The sequence below is a fragment of the Puma concolor genome, chromosome B1, assembly GCF_028749965.1.
Source record: "Puma concolor isolate L17-30 chromosome B1, mPumCon1.1.hap2, whole genome shotgun sequence".
In the NCBI taxonomy this organism is placed as follows: domain Eukaryota; kingdom Metazoa; phylum Chordata; class Mammalia; order Carnivora; family Felidae; genus Puma; species Puma concolor.
Window position 1 is genome coordinate 113,892,051 of NC_141670.1, and position 16,839 is coordinate 113,908,889.

The 16,839-nt window shown below is 43.7% G+C and overlaps 1 long non-coding RNA gene across 1 annotated transcript; it reads left to right on the top strand.

Annotated features, from left to right (window-relative positions):
- Positions 1 to 731: 731 nt before the first annotated feature.
- Positions 732 to 11,934, top strand: LOC147581818 (uncharacterized). The gene is made up of 3 exons (XR_015250291.1): positions 732 to 888; positions 1,330 to 1,472; positions 11,761 to 11,934. It is a non-coding gene; the product is annotated as an uncharacterized LOC147581818 (long non-coding RNA).
- The last annotated feature ends 4,905 nt before the right edge of the window (positions 11,935 to 16,839 follow it).

Below are 16,839 nucleotides of genomic sequence, written 5' to 3' on the forward strand. Positions count from 1 at the left end.
GAGAGGTTAGAGTGGAGTTTCCTGAATCTTGTCGAGCAATATGTAGTTGAGGCAAAGGTCACGCTCCCCGTGTTTTGTTTTAAATAATATTGACCCATTAATTCTAAACCTGCTTGTTCCTGAAATTATACAGGATTATAGTTTGCAAACTGCGGGACAATGAAGCAAATCAAGATGAATTACAACCCTGGCCCTCCCTCCCATCCTCTGACATCTAAACGGGGAATGAGGTCCGTGTGAGTGTTTCAAAGAACTTTTAAGCACCCGCTCTTCCTTTGTTGGTGGTTTTCAGCTTTTTTCTTTTTAATGTGAAATTCGATTTCGTAACAAATCGTAGCAAATACGACTTAGTCCGAAGGAATTCATTACCGAGGCGCTGGGGGAGGGGGAGTGAGGGGTAAATCCTGAGGTCCTTTGCTATTCTGGTCACCGTCCTCCCCCCAGTGGGTGAGGATAAACACAACCCTAGGGAACAGGGAGTGAAAAGTAGCCCGGAGTTTTCTGGAGCCGAGAAAACCTGTGTTTTTGCGCTTAGGTTACTTTTATCTAACTGAAACTTTACCTATAAGCTTTTGAGCCTCGGACAGTGAGTCTTTGTTCTGCATAGGACTGCTGCTGCCACTTAAAGAGATCGCAGATAATGTCCCCGGTTTAAGATCAGTGCTCAATGCACATTAACTTTCTTTCTTCTTTCTTTTTTAAGCTCTGCCTCTAACCTACGGAGGGATCACGCGGCAGTGGGGGGCAGATAAAAGCCCTTTGGCCGAGGGTCACCTCCGTCCTTGTTGTTCACTTGAGAGCAGTGGAGAGGAAAACGGTCCCCACGGGCGGACTTTGGCTTCTGGAGCCGCCGAGCCCAGCGGTCCGGGCCTCCCCGAGCTCCGCCCGGTATGGGGGGAGGGGCGACGGGGGAGGGGGAGGAGGGGACTGGGAGAGGGGATTTGGGGATGGGGGCTGGAAACGCTAACGAGACCTGCTGGGAGGACTTGCGTCTCCTGCAGGTCTAAGAGTGACTTGGGAGAGCGGGATAGAGGAGGCGGACCTGGGCCTAGTTTGCTGGCTGAAATAGAACTCTATTTCGAGGAAATCAATCAGTCTGCAAAAAACAAAAATGGAAGTCGAGGTTTGGGAAGAGTTGTCTCATCCCCAACTTGAGTGGTGCGGGCTTGGGGGCGGAGACTCGGGACTGAGGAGAAGCCCTTTTTCCCACCTCAGCTCCTTTCCCTGGACTTCCAGAAAGAAGAATTACCCTCCTCACCCCCCCCTTCTTCCCCACACCCATCCCCGCTCGCCCGCCAACCTTTTTCTGCACCTCTTTTTCCCTTCAAGTGAGAAAAGCCTAGTTCCTGAGCCAGTGGAGTCGGTCCTCTCGCCCCTCCCGCTCCCACGCGGGTCCCCCCTTCAGCCACCGCTACTGCCACCACCTCGGTTCCACTCAATCGATTTTTGCTGCATGTCAACACTTATTACCGGTGAGTGTGAGGGTCTTTTTTCTCCTTCTCTAGGTCTCTTAATGATTTCTGAGCTAGTTGTGTATTAAAGCGCTTAAAGGAACCTTTAAGGTAATCTATAGCATGAACACCACCAGCCTCCGCTAGGGACCAAAGATGGCGAGCCGGAGGTCTGGCCCCCAGGAGCCCAGGCCTCGCAGGCCTAAGCCCTCTGCGCGCCCAGAGGCTGGGGCGGGGGTGCTTGGGGCAGGAACCCCACACTGATAGTTCGCGGTCTCGGGGCTTTCCCCTCCCCCCTCCCCCAAACAACCACCCCTCACCTGTTACTCTAACCCTTTCTCCCGCCTGCCCTCGGTTTTTAAACTTTTAAAATTCCTGAGGCCTCAAACTCTTCATTCTCCTAGTAGCGAATTCAGACTGGCGGAGACCTAGGAAAAGGTGTATGTGCCCCACGTTTGTCTCAACTTCCTTCCAGGTCCTCAATCTGAGTTTTACTGCCCGTAACTTGGTTAGAAATTTAATTTTAAAAACTATGTTGGGCAACCTGAGCCGTGTGGGCGTCTTGATTTGTAGGTAAATCCTCCCCTTCGCCCTCCCGGCCCTGCTCTTTCTTCCACCCCCCACCCCTGTCCCGCGAGGTGCTGAAACCCGGGAGTGCCTTTAGGAGTGTAACAACAACAAAAAATAATGAGAAAAAAATGAAGAGCATCTTAAAAGTCGCAGTATTCCTCGAAAGCCCCATAAATTAACCCTGTGAAAAGCAGCGAACTCTTTTAAGGAGAGTCTATAAAAACCTGGCGCGTTGTCCAAGGAGGATAACCTCACCCCCACCCCCACCCCCCCACCCTCACCCCCACCCCCACCCCGCGTCGCGAATGTGACCAAACAAAGGTCTGTCCTGCAATCCACATCCTAATCCACGGGCGCCTTCGCCGCCGTCGCCGGGGCTGGCCAGCCTCCCGCCCGCCGCTCTCCGTCGACGCAGGCAACTTTGGGAGTCCCAGGCTAGCCGATGTAAATTTTTTAGGGAGGGGGAGAAAAAAGGGAGAGGGTGTAATCAGACCAGAGGCCTTTATGAATATAGAGTCCCTATTGATTGATTTATAAACCCCCCGGCAAGCAGCAGTTAATCTAAGCACAGGGGGAAAGCAAGAGACATGGCTGATTGAGAGAGGAGAGGTCTTGAAGTAAACGGGAGAAATTTGTTGTAGCAGATTTTCAGAAGGAATTTTTAAAAACTATCCTTCCTCCCCCAGCGTCCCTAATCTGACAATTGCATTTTAACTGAACTTGAGAAAGTGATAATTGAGGAAGAGATTTTTAAAAAATAATAATGGGTTAAGTAGAAACCTGATTTTAGATACATAACTAATTTTCCTTTTCAGGTTTTAGCAGACTAAAGCAGGAACATTTGACTCTCATCTTAAAAGTTTATCATCCTGCTTCCCAATCCCCCCACCCCCACCCCCCACGAAGGGAGGCCTTCTCATTGTTAACTTTCTGTTTAGAAAGCTAGAATCCAGAATTTGCTGTGTTTGGGATGCATAACTCCATTCACTTCTGAGTATTTTATGCATTTTATGTAAATGTTGATTTTAGATTTTGTTTGAAGATTAGAGAAGGCCTGGAAAACATAAAATATACCATTAAAGATGTATTTAATTCTAGTTAATTGCCTTTAAAAAATCATTGCTACTTCTGTTGTAACAACGTATGAACAGTTCAGTGGCAATTGTGGAAAACAGGAGATAGTTGAGGCTTAAGTTACCTAGCCAAAAAAAGTGACTAAAAGAACTATCTAAATTCCTCTTTATAAAAACATTTTAAAAAAAATTTAATGGATGTATGGTAAAGTTGTTTGGTTTTGGAAGGTTGTGTGGGGGGTTGCATTTTTTTTCCTCTCTCTGAAGGGCTAAGAGAAGTTGAGACTCATTGATTTGGTCCTCCCTGAGCCGGGTGTGTGTCTGCACCCTCTGACTTTGATGGATCTTTCCAGACCTAGTTCTCCTGTTCTTCCTGCAAAAATGTTTAAAGTGTCCCCCACCCCAACCTTGCCCTGTCTCTTTCTCCCCCCCCCCCCCCATCTTCTCTCTCTCCTGTTTTCTTTACCCATTCTAAAGTTTTTTGTCCTTGCCTTTTTCCTGTTCTATCAACTTAGAAAATGGTCCGCCGATGCTGGGACCTCATATACTAAGCAAGGCTAAGGCTTGGTTGGGGTGGTTTCCTTAGAGCCCCAGGACTCTCTACCAATGCTTCCTCTGTCCAGAAGAAGCAAGGCCTCTCTGTCTTCTGAGACAGTTTGCGGCAGGGCAGCGCGGGACCCCCTGGCACGCGGTCCTGGGCAGGAACCTCTATCCTCGTCCCTCTGGGGAGATGGGACCTAGAACTGCCTCAGCGGAGAAGGCAGTGGGGCAGCACATGCAATGTGACGTGGATCCCAGACTAGTGGCAACCCACTTCTTGGACTCTTTCCCCGTTCGGCTTGTGTCAACAACCCCCTCAACTCCGCTTCTCTGGGTTTCGGGGTGGGGCTGCTGAACCCAGTTGAAGTTTGATGGTATCTTTCTCTGTCCTCCGGGATGGACTAGCGGGGCCTTCTCTGCCGTCACTTAACGCGGCTGCTTGCGTTTGGTTACGGACGAGTATATCTGACTGATTTCACCAGGAAGTGTGCGGGCACCGGGTAGTGGGAGGGTAGGGGACGCTGATGTGGACAGAGGTAGAGACCCTGCAGGCCATCCCCAGTGCCGAGGAAGGGGCTTTGCCGGCCAGAGCCCAAGGCTACAGATGACAGGTCACTTTGCTAGAAAATAATTATAATATCAAACAAACCAATAAAAAAAAAAAAAAGGAAATTAAAACCCTTCTTCTGCGGGCCTCGGGCGATGTTCATTCGCAGTGTTCTACTAACCTTAGCGTCTCCACCCCTCGCTTAAAATCCGTGAAATCTTAGGAGCCACTCTTATCTGATGAGGCAGGGTCTTGTTTGTTTCTTTGACAGAAAAAAAAAAAAAAATCCCGCCTGCGGAATTCTAGGCTGCTGCTCCACGGCATGAAGCTCCCCTCCCCAGCTCGGAACCTCCTTTTCCCGTGCAGCACCCCTCCCCCCCCCCCCCCACCTCTGCCCGGTCCACCTCTGAGCTCCAAGGGATGGCAGTCTGGACATCTGACCAGGACTTTCTGGACCCATGGATTCCGCGGGAGCCACGTGGCCCAACTCTCAGAAGGACCCTAGGTGCCGCTGCTCTACCTGAACTTGCCCCCAAGGGTAGCTTCGCCTTGGGCCTCACTGAAGCGCCTGAACTGTGGATCGGGGACAGCCGTGTCCTACCGCCTTCTATTGACCAGAACAGCTGCTTTATCTTAATGTTCTTTTTTTATTTTTTTTAATTATTTTTGGCCCTGCAACAAGGGGAAAAGGGCGATGGCAAGTCGTGCTGCCTCGCATTACCCTGACGATATTTTCAGAGGCACCCGGAGAAGTGGCGGCCCAGAAGGCAACCTACGCACCTCCGGGGATCCCTTTCGTGTCGCCGCACTAGTGTTTGCACGTCCCCTGGGACAACAAAACGGAATCTAATCCTCAACTGCCGCCGCGCACCCACCTCCCTCCGGCGTCCCCAACCGGCAGCCGCAGGCTGGCGAGCGTCGAAGCCCGGACGCTGGGGCAGCACAGACTCGCCCCCGGGGTCCTTCTGGGGCAAAGTGCCCGCCCTGGCGTCCGCGCGCTCGTCGCCCCCGCACGCGCCGCTCCCGGCCCCAGCAGCGGCGTCGTGGGCGGTCGGGGCCCAGCCAGAGCTCAGCCTCTTGGCTGCGCCTCGGGGACGCCTGCTGCGCCTCGGTCGCGGACCCGCTGGTTGCTCTGAAGTCTCAGAGGAGGTCTAAGGAGGCCCAGGCCGGAGCAGCGACCCCTCCCGCACCCCCGCCACTTCTCTCCTCACCCGCTCTTGGGCTTCTGTGCCTTCATTCCCGAGCGGCCATATACCTTGAGTGGGTCATTCCTGCCTGCCTCCCTAGAGCTGCCTTTCGAAGCCCTAGGGTTGAACATTAACCAGCCGGAGCTATAGAGTGGGGTAAAACGTTACATATAAAAATGAATCATCTATCCGATCCTGGGAGCGAGGACCTATAGAGAGCTCCGCGCCTGGAGCTGCCCGGCTACGTCCCCGGCCCAATGCACAGACCCTTCTGGCATCCACTTCCTAGGGACCGTTGAGCCGCCCGCGGCTGAGGGTGGGTGGAGGCGGGGAGAATGGGGGTTATCGAACCTGCCGTTCTCCTTGAGTGGCCTGATGTTTAAGCTTTCTAACGCAAGCGAATTTCCTTTCCTTTTACACTTGAGGTACACAGGTCTGGAGCAGCCTTTCCTGTCTTAGCAAAGTTAGTGGGAGTACCTGAGGTTCTAGGAGGGGACGCTGCCCACAGGGTCGAGAACCCAGGCTGGTCGGTCGACTCTGGGAATCGGCCGCCAGCCCTGGCGCTCCCGATGGACCCTGAGAGGCAGGCTGGGCGGGTAGAGAGTGGAGCGGGAGCTGTGCAAGCCCAGGTTGGAGCCTGAGGGGAGGTGCACGGTGGGCGGCGCAAGGGGCGGGGGTGGGGGGTGGGGGGGTCTGGCCGGGAGGCTGAGCCCGTGCGCTTGCCCCGGCCAGCTGTCCTGCTGAAATCCCAGGCTCAGGTCGCACTCCCATCCCCCCTCGCCTGGGCCCTGCCTGTTTCCGATTCTGATTTTTTTTTTTTTTTTTTTAATGTAAGTACTGACTAAACCCACTTGCCCAGTCAAATACACAGAATTTATGAAAAGATAACAGCGGGGAAAGAGTTCAAGAGAGCGCACGTCCTCAGTTCTTATGCCCTCACCTGGAATCATTAGCAACCCGTGGTGCTTGGTAAATCCCTGAATAGAAAGGTGATTCCGTTTGTGTATCTCTCGCTCCCTCTGTCTAACCTCTCCATTCCCCTCTCGCCCATTCAAGAAAAGAGATAAAGTTAGGTGCTAGCAAGAGAAAGCTGTAATGTTATAGAAAGCTTTCAGGAGTTGCCAATCAACCTGCAGAGTAATTGTACTTCTTAAGATGATTGGTTTATTTCTATCCATAGTAGCTGCTTTACTCAAAATGTGGTGCCTGGCCCATAATAACCTCTGAGTAAAGATTTCTTTAACAGGTAACACCCCCTACTTCTTACCCACACCTTGGAGTCTATCTCTAACCTGTTCATTGAAGCCGCGTAATTTTTACTGAGAGCATTCACCCAAATCTTTGTACTTAGGGGTGTGAGAAAGTGGCTGTGGTGGTGTGCATATTTGGTGTGAGCTGTGCATCATGCCATTACTCTCATGGTCATGCTTTAGCTTCTTAAAAAACTACCCCTTCTCTAGTGTGTTTATAGCCTGTACAGCAATTGTGAGAATTTCTGGCAGAAGGTAGAGACCGACAACAGTGACATTCAGGGAACAAGATTTCAGAGACTCAGCAGGCATCAAGCATGTGATGAATACCATATATTTGTATTAGTTGGATATTAGTTCCAGGAGAAATGACTTTGAGTGTAAGATGTAATTACAGAATGTTCCTCACTTCATGTAATGTCAGTGCTCTGCCTGACACACACAGTATTCTATGTGATTCCCAAAGAGCAACACAACCCCAGATTGTCATCACCCAACTGTGTGCTACCCCACTTCTCCAAGAAAAACAGAATGGACTCAACTGTTCTACCAGTTAGCTCCCCAGAGGGAATGAACACATCTAGGCAAAGAAATAAAAAGAGAGATGAGTCACACTCAGTTGGCCCACAGTGACTTACAGACACAGAGAAACATAGGTGGAAAAAGGACATTTAAAGGTGCAGGTAGCTGGGGAAAGGGATAAGATAGAGAGTATTGCAGTGTTCACTCAAACTGTCTTCTCCCCCATCAAATTACCATGTTATCTGACACTCTCAATCTATTTGTGTCCTGGGTAACAGACAGTTTGACCAAGAGGTCATAGACGAGAGGGCTTGGGTGATTGGAAACAAGTTTGACAAGAAAGGAATCTGGGTGGGGTGCCACCGTGGAGGTGGAAAGATGAGGCCACCGTGGCTGCAGCAGCCTGGGAGCCCCAAGTCTCTGCTGGACTCTGCATTCACATGCAATGCCTCGTCAGAGACCAGAGAGGAAGAGCTATCCACACAACTTTATGGACAGGAGAAGCTTATGTCTCTCTCTTCACAGCCCTTGTCTTTACCTTCTCTTTATTTTCTGTCACCCTCATTTCCTCCTTCTCCTTTTGCTCTTTTCCACCTCAGTTGGCTGTCTCCAGAATTCTGGCTGCTCTTGGGGTTATCCTCTACCTGTCTCCTCTTTTGAATCAAGGCTTTAGATTGTAGTGTTTACAACTCCAGATATGAAAAGTTGTTTTATCCAATCAATAGCCTGCTTGTAAACTATTTGTATTCGTAAATATAGAGTGCTTGTATGAACAATAAAGGTGTCAGGGCCAATAAGTAAAACATGCAACATTGGAATATGTCTTTTCATAGCAACAGAGGGACTGCGAACATTCTTTTACAAAGCTACATTGAAGACTGGATATCCTGGAAGGGTCAGTGAACACACTCCTTTAATCCCAGGAAGCATCACCCTTGGCATTATGACCAGCAAGGTGGTAAATCTCAGTTCAGTTTACTACTCTCAACTTGGAAGCTCCTCTTCTGCCTGAAACCACCACCTGTAGGCTTGGACACGTTCTCAAAATTATGTGTTCTAAAAGAGCAAAGATACAGTTCGGTGTGGAGTTTATGTGCTAACATGAGTTTCTTTCTGCATCTTTTCATATAAAGGTACTTGTTTTTCTTGTACTATATCCTATTGTTATTGGCTCAGCAGTATTTTTTTGGTGATTTTCCTGCCTTTTATGGTTGGAAAGCACCTTCATTGTCATCCTCCATTTTCAGATTAGAACTTAATAGAACGTTGTCTTTCTCCATAGAAGATTTGTCCCATTACCATCCTTCTTTGATTCCTTTTCCTTTGTAACTTCTTCCAACATCTCTTTTAGAGATAATTCTAAATCTCACAATTCTCTTCCTTTTTAATTTTTAAATTTCATTTCTGGGCACTTAGTGTTCCCATACCTTAAACCTCTAGATTACTCCTTTGTCAATTACCATGTGGGATGTATTACTAGGAGTTGAGATTTGGGACTTATTTTCTTTTAAGCTTTTTGTGGGAGCCTGGAACAATACTTGCTAAGTAGTAGGTGTTCAATAAATGCCTACTGATCAATTGGTAGAATTAAAACTTTTGTTCACAAAAATTAAAGTTCAAAGATTAAAATCTATAAAAATAGCATGAATTAAATCTCAGATTATTTCTAATTCATTTTTTTCTTTTTTAATGTTTATTTTTGAGAGAGAGAGTGAGAGAGCGTGAGCTGCAGAGGGTCAGAGAGAGAGGGAGACACAGAATCTGAAGCAGGCTCCAGGCTCTGAGCTGTCAGCACAGAGCCCAACGTGGGGCTTGAACTCATGAACCATGAGATCATGACCTGAGCTGAAGTCGGCGCTTAGCCAACCGAGCCACCAAGGCACCCCAACTCTAATTCATTTCTAATTTTGTCTCAACAAATCAGATATGTGAAAGAATTCCATAGTAGAAATTTCATCTTGATGTTTTTTTTTATCATCACTACTATCATTTTTATTACATCAGAGCATTTTTAGGATAATGAATCAAATCATTCATCATTTTTAGGATGATAGTCAGGGCTTGTAAGATACTGGAAAAATTTTAATGTTTCTTAATAAATAGTATGGAGAATGTGTGTGGTGAGGGAGACACTAAGGAGATGTGTATGTGGTGGTTGGCGGAGGGGGGCACATAGATGACAGATGTATCCAGATTATAATGTCAGGAAATAGAATCATGTTACTAGTTAAGATATTATGATCTCCAATCTTCACAATTATTTAACGCACTTAACAATTTCACTCTTTATAATAAATAGTAGAACATAGTGCTTCACAATATACAATAGACAAAGTTCTTTTTTTCATTTTTATAGTTAGAGATAAGGAACTTGAGAGATTAAGTTAAACTGTTAGTCAACCCCAGAACAACAAAAAAGTATTAACCCAATCAGACTCTCACTAACGTCATAGACCAAACAAACCACAGTTATTTTTATTTCTGCTAATTGTTGCCCCCACAAACCTCCAATATTTTTGATTAATTTATTGGTGGCAAAATATTCCCTAGATCACTTACCCTATCCACTCCCACTTGCCAACTGCTATCATAAACAATAAATACATTTCACCAGAACAGTAGGAAGATTGGCATTACCTTTGATGAGACAAGTATGAAGCATTTAATAATTCTTGTTACATACAAGAAAAAAATGTTTTACCTTATTATACTAAAAAAAAGCAAACAAACATACATATGAACAAACAAATATATAAATGGGGAGGCTGAAATGGCAGAGAGTTACACTAAGGTGAGTTTTACGGTGCCTATATGGCTTTCAAAACCACCATCTCTACGTCCCTACCCTGCTGTTCTTTAGAAGAACACTCTAGACTAGATGGCTGAAGATTCAAAAAATCAAGGGGGAAGATGACTGGGAAACTATACGATGTGATAGGCAAATTACCTTTGATTGGTTCAGGCACTCTAATCATCAATTAAAAAAATGATCTATACACTCAAGAAACAATGGGCCAATATTATTCTCACAGTACTTTAAATATATTTTTTCCATTATATTTTGACCTGATTTTATATATAATCTTTTCTAAATGTAACTATAGGGTGATGCAAAAGATCTGAGTTATTGAATATTTCTAGGAGCTATGCACTGCGCTAAGCGTTTTTCACATATTATCTCAATCAGTTCTCATAACAATCCTATAAAATAGATACTGTTATGTTTTTATTTGTCAGATGAGGAAACTGATGCTCAGAAGTGACTTGCTTCAGGATGCCTGGCCAGTGAGTGGCAGGACCAGGCCTAGAGTAGGACTCAAACCAGGCACAGTCTGACAAATCAGGCCAATCTAAACAAATGGCCACTGTAAAATAATTCTGTCTTCTGTACCACTTTCTGTTGATGTTCATTAGAAAATGTCATTCATAAAAGACATACAGATTAAGGAAATTTAATTATTAAGAGTGCTATGAAAATAATGTTGCCTAGTTAGTTTATGAAATGATCAGTGTTTGAAAAAAATGATGATTATAGTAACTGAGACCATTAAGGTAAAGTTATTCTACTCTTCTGTGTGTGTCTCAAGGCACGTTTCTCAGACTAAAGCAATAGGTATAACCTCTTAAGCTATTTTGAAGTGTGAGATTTTATTATTTTTAATTTTTTTTTAAATTCTTTATTTATATTTGAGATTGACACAGAGTGTGAGCAGGGGAGGGAAAGACAGAGAGGGAGACACAGAATGTGAAGCAGGCTCCAGACTCTGAGCTGTCAGCAAAGAGCCCAACACGGGGCTCGAATTCACAAATCATGAGATCATGACCTGAGACAGTCAGATGCTCAACTGACTGAGCCACCCAGATTCCCCTATTATTATTATTTTTAAAGTAATCTCTACCTCCAATATGGGGATTGAACTCATATCCCAACATCAAGAGTTGCATGTTCTACTGACTGAGTCAGCCAGGTTCCCTTGAACTATGACATTTTAGATATGATAGGAAACGGAGCAAACTCTTGCTAATATTAAAGAAAGAATTTACACACACACACACACACACACACACCACATCAGTTGGCATATGATGAAATTATTTTTCCTTCATCTTGTACGTTATGACCTGCTTCCTCCTTTCTTGCCTCTCCTCACCCTCCATTGTCCCTTTCAATGCTAACTCTAGGTATCAGCTTAGATATCCCTGGAAAAGGCTTCCCTGACATCTTGGCATTGGATTAGGTCAAGGTGCCCCTCCTGTATGCTCACATACCTGTAAAAAAGCATATAACACACTTCCATGAACTTAACACTTTTGAAGATTATAGGTCAGTTACTTTGTAGAATGTTTTTCAGTTTAGGGTGTGTGTGTGTGTGCGTGTGTGTGTGTGTGTGTGTGTGATATTTTCCTGTGATTAGATTCCAATTACATATCTTCTATGATATTCAGAAATATCACAGAAGTGATGCTGTGTTCTTAGGCACACAATGCCTGCTTAAACATAATTTCATGATGTTACATTGCTTATTTGGTTTAGGTGACATCAGCTAGCTTCTCTATTGTATTATTACATCTCCTCTCTTTGTAGTTAGTATTTCACAAGCATGAAGTGTTTCTTTACAGTGAGAAACTGAAGCCTCCTGCCAACAGCCATGTATGTGAGCTTGGAAGTGGATTCTCCAACTCTCTAGATGACTGCAGCCCTGGTCACTAACTTCACCCCAAGTCTGAGCTGCTCCGAGATTCCTGACCCTCAAAACTGAGTGAAATAAATATTTGTTGTTTCAACAAGTTAAATTTTGAGTAATTTGTTACATTGCAATATGTAACTAATCCACTACATACGGACTTGCTATCTTCCAAAAGTTTGTCACTTTTTTTTAAAATTTTTGTTTGTTTGTTTGTTTTTCTGTCACTTTTTATCTATTATAGTCCTCCCACTTCTTTGCACTTAAGGGTTCTCTCTCTCCCCCCACCCTACCATTTTAATAGCATTTGGGGGGGAAATAGAGATAAAACTATTTGATCTACCAATTTTTTTAAGTTTATTTATTTGTTTTGAGAGAAACAGAGGCAGCACAAGTGGGGGAGGGGCAGCGAAAGAGGGAGACAGAATCTCAAGTTGGCTCCATGCTGCCAGCATAGAGCCCGATGCAGGGCTCAAACCCACAAACTGTGAGATTATGACCCCAGCCTAAACCAAGAGTGGGACGCTTAACCAACTGAGCTACCCAGACACCACTTGATGTGACAAAATTTTACCAGAAGTCCATGGAGGGGAATCTTAAGCACAGATTTGAAGGAGGGAAAGGATAGGACTTAGTGATGCTGTTTAACAAAAACATTTGAGTTAGAAGAAATATGAGATAAACACTCTGAGACAGAAAAATAAACTTACAGAAAATAAGAAGCAACTGAAAATGATATTTTACTTCATATTTAATAAATAAGATTCTGAGTTTTAAAAGTATAATTTAAGAATATTTCTTTTGTCTGCCCAGCACTGCTCTCCTTCTGGAGGCAGAAGTGTCTTCTTTTTGGAGGAAATGCTCTTTTCTTTACTTAAACTGTATTGTTCTAGTGGAGGCTGCCAATTATAGAAATGGTCTCTCTCTTCACAAGAGGAGGCATACGACCTAGGCCAGCCCTTTGGTCCCTCTCTGGGAGTTTTCAAGTGGGATTTAGAAAGAAGTAGTCCTTTCATAAAGAGATATCAAAAGCGAGGTTCTCAAGGGCAGAATGTTGCGGTCTCTGGTAAGACAGAAAGCTGACACAGAGAGAAGCACAGATGACAGCTGGATGGAGAGAGAGTCTAGCCTGTCTAGAGTCCCTGTTGCTTGTTCCTTGAGGTCCGTGCCCTTCCTGAGATTTTGGTACTCAGGTCAGTATTTACTTCCTGTTTTGCCCATCTAAAATTGGGTTTCTGTTACTTGCAGCCAAAAGAATTCTTGCTTCAATAGAGTGTCCCTTTTCCCACCCCCATAAATGTCTTCTTCCTTGAGGAGAGCAGAAGAAAGTGTTTTGGAACCATGATTTAAGATGGTTTTGGGGGATCCTCAGAGGCATCAGTGTAAGAAGAAAACTCTCATCTTCTAGTGCCCTCTGCTAACACTGCCTGTAAAGTATTGAAGTGGTGAAGGAGAGTTGGGTACACACACACACACACACACACACACACACACACACACACACACGTTAAGTTTTTTTGCCAACACGATAATATTTATTGAAAGTCTATTATATTTCAGGCACTTTTACAAACATCTGTTCTGCATTAGTCCAAGAAACTAGATTTTTCATACTGTTCCTAATTATAGATGAGATAATACCTTTAAAGGTAAAAGATGTCAAATATTACTTTTTCCAGAAAGAAAAAGTTATGAGCAAAGACTCTCATTCTGTTCACCTTTCTAAACCTCCGCCAGGTTTAACCATTATTTGGATGTCTCTTTCGCTTTCATAGTGAAAGGCTATCCCAAGAAACTTAAAACAAGATTTCAAATGTAAATGGTATCACAGTACTACTATTTGATTTGTTTCTAAAGACATTTTGAGAAAGATTATAAAAAATGAACAAAAACCCAAATCAACTATAACTAAATAGTGTGACTTGCCTTGAAATTCTAGCTTTATTTCTATACATTTGTTTCCTCCAAAGAAACTGACTGAAACAAGTCAGTCCAAATCTATATAAACAGACTTAAGTTTGGGAGAGCTGTGATGCTAAAGGCATTAATTCCACATTTGATTATTACTTTGAAACTTGGACAATTAGTGCTTGTCCAGTAATTTCTCATGTGTTTTCACCCCACCTTGTTCTTCCTGGGGGAAAATGGTTACAACAGTTTAGAGCTCTTTTCTGAAGAAATTTCCACACTGGCAAAGGTACCAACTTTTCACTTTCGTAGTGGGTGGTCTGGCACAGAAACTCCCCAGTGGCTGAGAATCTGGAGCCTGGCTGGGCCTCCCATAAGCTACAGTATTAAACATTTTTATATGTAATTTAAGATGTGAACTACTATAATTAAAAATAAATAATTAGGTTTTTCCCATTAGAAAATTGTAAGAAATTCTCAGTGTATTCTGTAGAGTTAAGACTGTAAGTCTGTATCAAAAATTAATCTTTTTCTTGTTCATTTTAAAAAAGTACTATCTTGATTTCTTCCTTTGTTCTTCCATTTTTTATCCTGTCTTCTATACCCTTCTAATGTTTTTCTTAATTATTAAATATATATGCATATTTAAATTACAATTCATAATGTTCTTGTGTTCTAAATAGTTCATTTATTTAATAAAAAGTTATCAAACACTTCTTCAAACACAATAGAAGATAGGAAGGTAATAATTATTTATTAAGATAAGTGCATTATACTCAACACCTTGGGAATGATGACAACTCTATGAGATCGGCATTCATTTCCACCTTACAGATAAAGAAACTGAGATGCCAAGAGATTAGTTGATTTGCTGTAAATCATGTACCTAGAAACTGGTAAAACCAAGTTTAAATCTGGTATCATTTGATTTCTAAAGGTTTTTCTCTTGACCATACTATACTGTTTTCTTATTCACCACCCCAAATCAATGTATACTACTTACCAGCTCATTCCATGATGGTTCCAACTCAGGAACAACCACGTCTAACAAAAGTAGATTTGCTAAATACTACACATGGAATGATATAACCTATGCTCTCAGGGAGCTGAAAACATGTGAGAAGAGATAAATTATGTAAGCATATAACTGAAACCTAACTTAGAATTCAGTAGGTACCTTAGGAGTGGTACAAAGTACCTCAGACTTTCAGAAAAGAGTGAGAATACTTCTGGCTGGGAGGATTGAAGCATCAAGTCTGAGATATCTTCTGATTTTTGTTTTGAAAGATGGGCAAAGCTTTACAGAAGTGAGGGGAGAGCATTTCAGGTACAGGAAAAAGTGCAGTAGAGATTTAATGGTAGATCTGTGATGAGTTTAGTGGACAGAATAATCTACTGTGTCAAAGTAAAGGAAGTAAGACTGGAAAGCTAAATTTTATTTTATTTATTTTTTTAATATATGAAATTTATTGTCAAATTGGTTTCCATACAACACCCAGTGCTCATCCCAAAAGGTGCCCTCCTCAATACCCATCACCCACCCTCCCCTCCCTCCCACCCCCCATCAACCCTCAGTTTGCTCTCAGTTCTCAACAGTCTCTTATGCTTTGGCTCTCTCCCACTCTAACCTCTTTTTTTTTTTTTCCTTCCCCTCCCCCATGGGTTTCTGTTAAGTTTCTCAGGATCCACATAAGAGTGAAAGCATATGGTATCTGTCTTTCTCTGTATGGCTTATTTCACTTAGCATAACACTCTCCAGTTCCATCCATGTTGTTACAAAGGGCCATATTTCATTCTTTCTCATTGCTACGTAGTACTCCATTGTGTATATAAGCCACAATTTCTTTATCCATTCATCAGTTGATGGACATTTAGGCTCTTTCCATAATTTGGCTATTGTTGAGAGTGCTGCTATAAACACTGGGGTACAAGGACCCTTATGCATCAGTACTCCTGTATCCCTTGGGTAAATTCCTAGCAGTGCTACTGCTGGGTCATAGGGTAGGTCTATTTTTAATTTTCTGAGGAACCTCCACACTGTTTTCCAGAGTGGCTGCACCAGTTTGCAGTCCCACCAACAGTGCAAGAGGGTTCCCGTTTCTCCACATCCTCTCCAGCATCTATAGTCTCCTGATTTGTTCATTTTGGCCACCCTGACTGGCGTGAGGTGATATCTGAGTGTGGTTTTGATTTGTATTTCCCTGATGAGGAGCGACGTTGAGCATCTTTTCATGTGCCTGTTGGCCATCCGGATGTCTTCTTTAGAGAAGTGTCTATTCATGTTTTCTACCCATTTCTTCACTGGGTTATTTGTTTTTTGGGTGTGGAGTTTGGTGAGCTCTTTATAGATTTTGGATACAAGCCCTTTGTCCGATATGTCATTTGCAAATATCTTTCCCATTCCGTTGGTTGCCTTTTACTTTTGTTGGTTGTTTCCTTTGCGGTGCAGAAGATTTTTATCTTCATAAGGTCCCAGTAGTTCATTTTTTATTTTAATTCCCTTGCCTTTAGGGATGTGTCGAGTAAGAAATTGCTACGGCTGAGGTCAGAGAGGTCTTTTCCTGCTTTCTCCTCTAAGGTTTTGATGGTCTCCTGTCTCACATTCAGGTCCTTTATCCATTTTGAGTTTATTTTTGTGAATGGTGTGAGAAAGTGGTCTAGTTTCAACTTTCTGCATGTTGCTGTCCAGTTCTCCCAGCACCATTTGTTAAAGAGACTGTCTTTTTTCCATTGGATGTTCTTTCCTGCTTTGTCAAAGATGAGTTGGCCATACGTTTGTGGGTCTAGTTCTGGGGTTTCTATTCTATTCCATTGGTCTATGTGTCTGTTTTTGTGCCAATACCATGCTGTCTTGATGATGACAGCTTTGTAGTAGAGGCTAAAGTCTGGGATTGTGATGCCTCCTGCTTTGGTCTTCTTCTTCAAAATTACTTTGGCTATTCGGGGCCTTTTGTGGTTCCATATGAATTTTAGGATTGCTTGTTCTAGTTTCGAGAAGCATGCTGGTGCAATTTTGATTGGGATTGCATTGAATGTGTAGATAGCTTTGGGTAGTATTGACATTTTGACAATATTTATTCTTCCAATCCATGAGCACGGAATGTTT